Below are 7,753 nucleotides of genomic sequence, written 5' to 3'. Positions count from 1 at the left end.
ACAATCTCTTCGAGAAAACCACCAACTTGGATGTAGCATAAGGTGACCAGACGTCCCGCTTTTGGCGGGACAGTCCCGATTTTTAACAATTTTTCCTGCATCCCGTGGCGTTGTAAAAAAGTCCCGATTTTTGGAAAGAATGTACAACAAGCTAGGGTATACGGTTTTCAGCTGCCATGTGGCAATTTCTCCAGGATATGAGTTTTATCAATGGTGTCCCGCTTTTGTCCCGCTTTACCAGTGGTAAAATCTGGTCACCTTAAACTGTAGCAGCATCTTAGCTCGGCATGAAAAGCAGCTGCCTGTCTCTTTGGGGGAAACCCCATCCCCCCACCCACCATTCAAAGCAGACTCTGTCCAATGGGGCCCTCGGTTCACAGCGGTTGTCCCTGGTGCCTAGACCTCCTGTGCCACTGGTACAGCTGAGCTGAAGCCCAGGGGAGCTTACTAAGTGGCCTCTTGTCCAGCCTCAGGGTCAGCTGCCCAGAACTCCAAATGATGTGGTCACTTTGCTTCGTGGGCAGAATAACTCAAGTCCTCCTCATAGCTCCGGCCAGCTATCTTCTGGATGGACTGTTACCATTTTATTCTAAGGGATACATTTTTATTCTACTGTTATATTTATAGTCTACTTAGTAGGCAAAACTCAAAAGTCACTCTCAGAGTTCTGGCCAATTCTCCCCTTGACAAACTATACTATATTTTCACTGGCACCTGGTCACTGCTGGCAGTGGCCTAGCTGTTTGGTCAGCCACTTGGAAAAGAATGCATTGTCTAAGCCAAGGGTCCTCAAACTTTTTAAACAGGGGCCCAGTTCACTGTCCCTCGGGCCGTTGGAGGGCCGGACTATAGTTTAAAAAAAAAACTATGAACAAATTCCTATGCACACTGGATGAGTCGGCTGCTAAGCAGGAAAGGCAGCGGCAAAAACACCCAGCGGGCCGGATACATGTCTTCGGTGGGCCGCATGCGGCTCATGGGCCGTAGTTTGAGGACCCTGGTCTAAGCAAAGGCATCCCTCTCTGGGGTTGAAAACCATGGAGATAAATTGTGGCTACTCATGGAAAAGTCTAGATCATCCCTGCGGTCATGCAGGTTGACTAGAGAAACAAATCCAGAGACACTCTGTATTAGTCTAGGTACTTTAGAGAAACAAATCCACAGCAACTCATCTATAAGAGAGTTTTATGTAAAGAAAGTGCGCATCATGAAAACATCCCAACCCAATGCTGCCCAAGCCCACAAGTCCAACATGAACCCATTCACCCAACACCAGTCCACAAAGTCCTCCACCTCACAAAACAGAGGCAATGATGCCGACTGCAGGAGGAAAGCTGAGTCAGTGAACGAATAAGCATCTCAGCACTAGCAGGGGTCTCCACACGGCTGCTCCAGCACCCAGGGCTGCATCGGGATAGGTCCATGCGGCTTCTCCTTGGGGATGTCTTGTAGGAAGTCAATCTTGCAAGCTGAAGCAGGGAACTGCTAAGGCAGCTGCACCCTGGTGTGACCATCATAAAGCAAGAGACCCAAGAACTAGAAAGGCGAGGCTCACCACCCATTTATCCCTCCGCCTTTCAATTAGCCCCACATGTGATTATCGGCCAGGTTGGCACAATTAACTAACTCACACTCATATCTATGTAAGAGAGAGCTTTATATCAAGAAGCAATTATGCATCAATCAAACATCCCATCCCAGTTCAGATGAAGCTCATAAGGCCGATATTAGCCCATAAGTCCAACACTAGCCCATGAATTCCTCTTCAGACTCACACAGCACATGCAGTGATGCCGAATGCAGGGAGGTCGCTGGTCAGTGAGTGGGAAGCCTGTGGCTCCAATGGCAGTGGAAACACCTCCAGGGCTCTGGCTGCCTCCAGCGTGGCTCCAGGTGGCTTGTCAAGAGGAAGGTGAAGCAGAGAGAGAGTGTGTCTGCCTCCAGGGAGGAAGAGAGAAAAACTCAGAATCCTCAGGCCACACCCACCGGGAGGGACCACCAGGCTGTGACCTGATTGGCAGGCCAGACTCCACCCCTTCATACTTATTCATCAAGTGGACACGAAATTGTGTCACTACCACAGCCCTTGTACGGGGACTACGAAGAGGAGAGACAGCAGAATCAAGCTGATGATTGCACGCTGCCATGCCTCGCACTGTGATCGCCGTCTTTGTACTAAACGTGGCTACCCGACCACCATCCTAGACATGTACAAAACAAAGGATTCTGTGTTCCGGAAGCACCGGCTACCACTGCAGGCCAGACTGGCAACTGCTGCCAATGTGGGCCCACTGGTCCCTCGGTGAGGGAGAGTAAATCGCCTCCTTGGCTTCTGGCAGACTGACTACATTAGACCTTTGATGCTGCGCCTCTCCCCCTCGGTGGGCTAAATGGTGGTGGCCAGCACTGAGGGGCAATGTTGCTTTCCCAGTCCAGTCAGCCAAGTCTGACAACACCGATCTATTTCATGCTCTCAGTTTAACAAGCCACTGTGCCCCCCTTTATCACAAAAGTCCCTCGCACAAAGGACAAGTGCCATATGAGCGCATTGAGGTGAAATAAGCAAATTTACGGAAACTGAGACTTATGGGTGGCTACCAGAGATGGGAGGAGTTGGGCAAGAGGGATTTTTGCTTAGGGTACATTGAGTCCATGTGAAGGGCGGTGGAATGATTTGGAAAAGGAGCGTGGGGCTGGGGTGGGGGTGGGGCAACATGGCGAACTTAATACCCCAGAATGGCCCACGTGGACATTGTTGGATTGGCGTCCACGTCGTGGGGTCTATTTTCACAAGTCTCTCAGCAAGGAACCTTCCGTGTGTCCTACCATCATCTACTGCTGGGATGGGGAACTGGCTAACATGGCACGCCTCGCTAAAGAGAAGCCATTCCAGCCACCACATTGAAGCCCATCAAATCAATTCCACCTTGCCTCGCCTCGCCTCTGCAGCACAAAGTGGAGTAGAATGTCCTTTTTTTTCTCCCATGGGAGGGGCTGGTGGTTTTGAACGGCTGACCTTGTGGTTAGTAGCACAGCACATAACCACTATGCCACCAGGGTTCCTTCTTTGGGTGGAGTTCATTGAACACTTGGCCACTATGGCCCACGGGTGATGTGGTAAATATCCAAATGGCCGTGGACAGGATGAAGTTCCCACCCCTGAGCTTCAGGAGGGACGGAATCCAACTCGGTCACAGTCCAATGACGCCTCCCTGAGGGTGTGGGCTTCTGATAAGTGAGGACAATGGGAACCCCCTTCTCTCTCTGCCCCCTCGGCCTTCCCGCCTGCTGGCACTTGGCCTCCTTCCAGGGGTGGCTCCACACCCCCTCCCCCCAACCCTGAGGACTGTCAACACCTTCCCATGTTCCCACGGACCTTGGATCCACGTGATTCTGTACCTACTACCCTTCTGTGTCTTCCTGCTTCCCGTGTCACCTTCCTGCATCCATCTGCAGCCACGTGAGTCACCAGAGGCCCCGGGCTTGCAGGGAACTTATGGACTTGAATTGGACTGGGCTGGGAAGCCTTCTCTGGATACAAAATGGCTTGTTGACATAAAGCTCTTCCTTATACACATATGGGTGTCAGGATTTGTTTCTAAAGGCCACCCAGACTAACCCCAGTGCCAGTCATGGGTGAGGGGGAGGGGAGGCTTCACAATTCTTGCAGTGAGATACTGATTTTGTGCCTACAGGGGGAGAGCAACAAGACCAGGCCTTGAGTGGGGGGAAGGACATTCATTATTTTTATCTAATTACCTCTGCAGCTTTCTCACAAAAGAAAACACACTGCTTCACCTGGAAGCTCCCCCAGAAACCTGTCCACCGTGGGTGACCTTCCCGGTATTGAAATACTGGTGCCAGAGCTGCCAGTATCACAGCCACGTGCGGGTCACATTGGTAGGACACCCTGATACAGAGGGGTGGCCCAACATTTAATCTACAGAAAGCTTTGGTGGCCCATTAGGAACCAGTGGGCAGCAAGATTTCCCAACTGCTGGAAGAGTCTTAAATGTAACTGACTGCTGGGTCTAACCTTTCCGGTGAGATGTCTCTGGCTGCAATGTGGCCATCCTTATGGAGAAATCCATCACTAAACAGACTTCAAAGCAATGACCAACACCTCTCCTGTCTTTCCCACCAATACCATCTCTAAAGTTGCCAACCATTCATTCTGTGGGGGGTGGGCAGCCACCTGGATGGCACTGTGGACATGTAGGACAGGTGGACTGACTGCCCACAGGCTGCCCTTCCAGAGCCAAGGACTGGGCTCAGCTATGCTCAGAACATCGGGAACTTTGCAATTTACCAGCCTTCGAGGGACGCACAGTGGGGACACTGTCAACCTCTCTCCCAGGGGAGGGTAGTCCCATTGGAAGGCTTCAACAAGTGTACTTCCCAGAAGTACCATGTGGAACCCAGGACTGTACTTCTTGTGTGGAGGCCAGGCATGACCTTGTGTCCCTCATGAACACGCAGGGACCTACCTACATGCGCTTCAGGGGTTGTGTGATTCCGGGTGGACTAGAGAAACAAATTCATAGGCACTTCCATGGGTGTAAGAGAGAGAATTATATAAAAGAGCAATTGTATGTTGAGAAAACATTCCAGCCCAGTCCAGATCAAGTCCATAAGTCTGATATTAGCCCTTATGTCCGATACCAGTCTGTGAATTCCTCTTCAGACTCACGCAACGCATGCAATGACACCGAATGCAGGAAGATCGCAGGTCAGTGGGTAGAAAGTCTTTTGGATCCAGTGGTGGTGGAAGCATCTCAGTGCTGGCGTGGGTCTCCACGTGGCTCCTCCAGCTCCAGGGCTCTGGCTCCATCAGCGTAGCTCCATGTGGTTTGTTAGCAGAGAGATGAAGCAGAGAGAGTGTGTCTGGCCTCTAGTGAGCTATTTATCTCCATTATGCCTCTGAATGAGGTCATCAAGCTGCCACCTGATTGACAGGTTAGACTCCACCCCCTCCTCACATTGACAGTAGATGATCTAACTGCCACAGGGCGGTCATCAGCCTTTCAGTAGGTCCCTCCATGGTGCAAATCGTTCTGATGCTTTTGAACTCAGGTGTGGTGAAGAAGGTTGAGCATACCGTGGGCTACAAGAGGAACAAACACACCCACCTCGGAAGAAGTAGAGCCCAAAGGCTCCTGAGACTTTCACCATAATATCAGGAGGAACCTGTCTCCGGAAAAGGACATCATGGCTGGTAAAGGAGAGGGTCGGACACAAAGAGGAAGCCGGTCTACAACAAGAGTTAACATAGCAGCTGCAACCAGGGGGTCACGCACAGCAATGGTAGCGAGGAGAGCGCCACATCGGGCAGTGTTTTGTTGTGTCCTTCATCCGTTCACACCCACCCAGGGTGGCTGGGTAAAGCAGGCTCAGCCACAGGACTCCCTGGGCAGCCATCGAAGACCCCCTGCATGGAGCAGTCCCCGTCTGCAGACCGTGTGCGTGTGCACTCGCTGGCAGTTGTATTCACCTGAACCACAGCAGGCTCCGCTTGGGGCTTTGTGAGCCCTTCGTGTGTTGAAGCAAGCACCATCAGTTGGTTAGATAGCCCTCAGGCAACTGCTGAGATCGCAGCAACGGGAGTTTGGCTCTGGTCTCTTCCTGAAGGGTCAGCGGACACATTATTTATGCGACGCAGAAGGCAGTTACCAGCACTGGGAGAGAAACCGAATAAGAACTTGTCCTTGCAATCGCTAAAGTGATTCATGACACCACCTTAGTCTTGGAAGCCATTCAGAGTGCCTCCAGCTCACTGTCCAGGGCTATAACGGGGGCCACGCTGCTGCCCTTGATCTCTAACTGGCAAGGACGCCAGCTGCTGAGAACTTTCCAGAATCAGCCCCAAGACAGGAAGGAGGAAGCCCTTCTCTGCGTCCCGGCTCTTCACAATCCCACGAGCCTGGGGTCAGCGGAAAGACTCACAAAATGCCACACCACTTCCCTCAGCCCCAGCCCAGGCCACCCGGCAGGCTGGACATTTCCCATCAGGCCCTGCTCGGTCCTTCCAGAAATGGAGTCCTCTCTGTCCACGGGCAGCACATTCCGTGCAAGGTGACGACACACAGCAAGGCGGCGAGTCCCCACACTGAGGTGGCAGCCACTGGGGTTTGCAGAACTGGAAACTGGAGGAGCCAAGGTCAAAAAGTCGACCTTGGCGACCTGGTGACTCAGTGAAGACAAGAAATCCAACTACCATCCCAGTCAGGATAGAACAAGCGAGGTGTCTGAATACGGAACACATCACCTGGGCGTCCACTCCTTAGGACAGGTTGAGTTTTGTTCTCCCAACTGCCCCCCAAAGCCTTCTAGTGCCAGCTTGTGTACGTGTGAATGTGGCTGTGTTTGGGGGGCGGGGGTGCAAAGAGGTGATCTCATCAGTTAAGTCACACCAGTTTAGGGTGGGTCCTAGACCTAATCTCCTTTGAGTCAAAACAGACAACCCAATAAAACCCGATTGCCATCCTGACTCAAGGCATCGCTACAGGATAGAGTAGGCCAGAGGAGTACAGGACAGAGCTGCCCACGAGGTTTCCCAGGCTGCACCATGTGTGGTAGCAGACAGCCCCATCTTTGTCCCCCACCCCCCCAGAGGTGTTGGTGGGTTCGAAACACCTCCTGTCCAACAAGCAGGCATGAGTTTTAACTACCGTCTCACCAGATGGGGTGTAAGATGGAGTCTCATCCTATAAAATAGGGGGGCAGACAAGGACACCGAGCCACACATGGCCAGAGATGGGTGCCCCGTGAGGAGGGAGCCAGGCACAACTGGACAACGGAACAGGGAGGTGGCCCACAGCCACAGGAAGCCATGAAAGAGAAGAACCATCCTCCCTCCATGGTCCTCCAGGGCACCAGCTCCACAGACTCTGGACTGGGAGCTTCTAGAACAGCGGTTCTCAACCTGTGGGTCTCGACCCCTTTGGGGGTCGAACACCCTTTCACAGGGGTCGCCCGATTCATAACAGTAGCAACATGGCAGTGATGAAGCAGCAGCGAAAATAATTTTATGGTTAGGGGTCACCACCACATGAGGATCTGTATGAAAAGGTCGCGGCATTAGGAAGGTTGAGAACCACTGTGCTAGAACTTCCAGAAAATGAATCGCTGGGTCTCCAAGCCACATTGCTCCATGAGCTGTTCTAGTTCTCTCGGCTGCATAGTATGCTGTTCCTGGTCTCCTGAACACCCTAGGTCTCGCTCTGAGACAGCTCAGCCAACTTGTGTGTAGTGGATGGACCCCATGCAACCTCAGAGAAGCGTGGCCCTGCCCCAGAGCACGACTCCACTGATGCTCGGGGAGGGCAGGTTCCGTGGCCAACGCCCTTGTAGTTGGCTACCTCAACACAGGTGTTTTCATCAGCCATTACACCCAATGGACGGTCTGTTCCACAGTCAACCCCTGGCCTGGTTTTGGCTGCTGATATTGACTTCTCCGTCGCCTCTTTCCCCAGATGGAGTCCGTTTGACTTCTGCGTGATCCATCTGGAGAAGTTCATAGCTATTTGCTATGAACAAGCCGTTGGTCTGGCAAAAGGCCATCCTTTGATCTCCAGCTTCATTTCTATCGCAACGCCGCTCCTTCCTCTTTGTCTCCAGCATTTGCATTCTAATCCTCGGCGATTGCCCATGCATCTTGATGGCATGTTTGATCGATGAAGTCTTTGGTAGAATTCCTGAATTTCCTCAGCACTAGCTTCTGCGGTTGGAACATAAATTTGAATAACAGTTGTAT

Source organism: Echinops telfairi, unplaced genomic scaffold (genome assembly GCF_000313985.2).
Source record: "Echinops telfairi isolate 266 unplaced genomic scaffold, ASM31398v2 ScPeMD7_7417;HRSCAF=8455, whole genome shotgun sequence".
NCBI lineage: Eukaryota > Metazoa > Chordata > Mammalia > Afrosoricida > Tenrecidae > Echinops > Echinops telfairi.
This window is presented reverse-complemented; position numbering follows the sequence as displayed.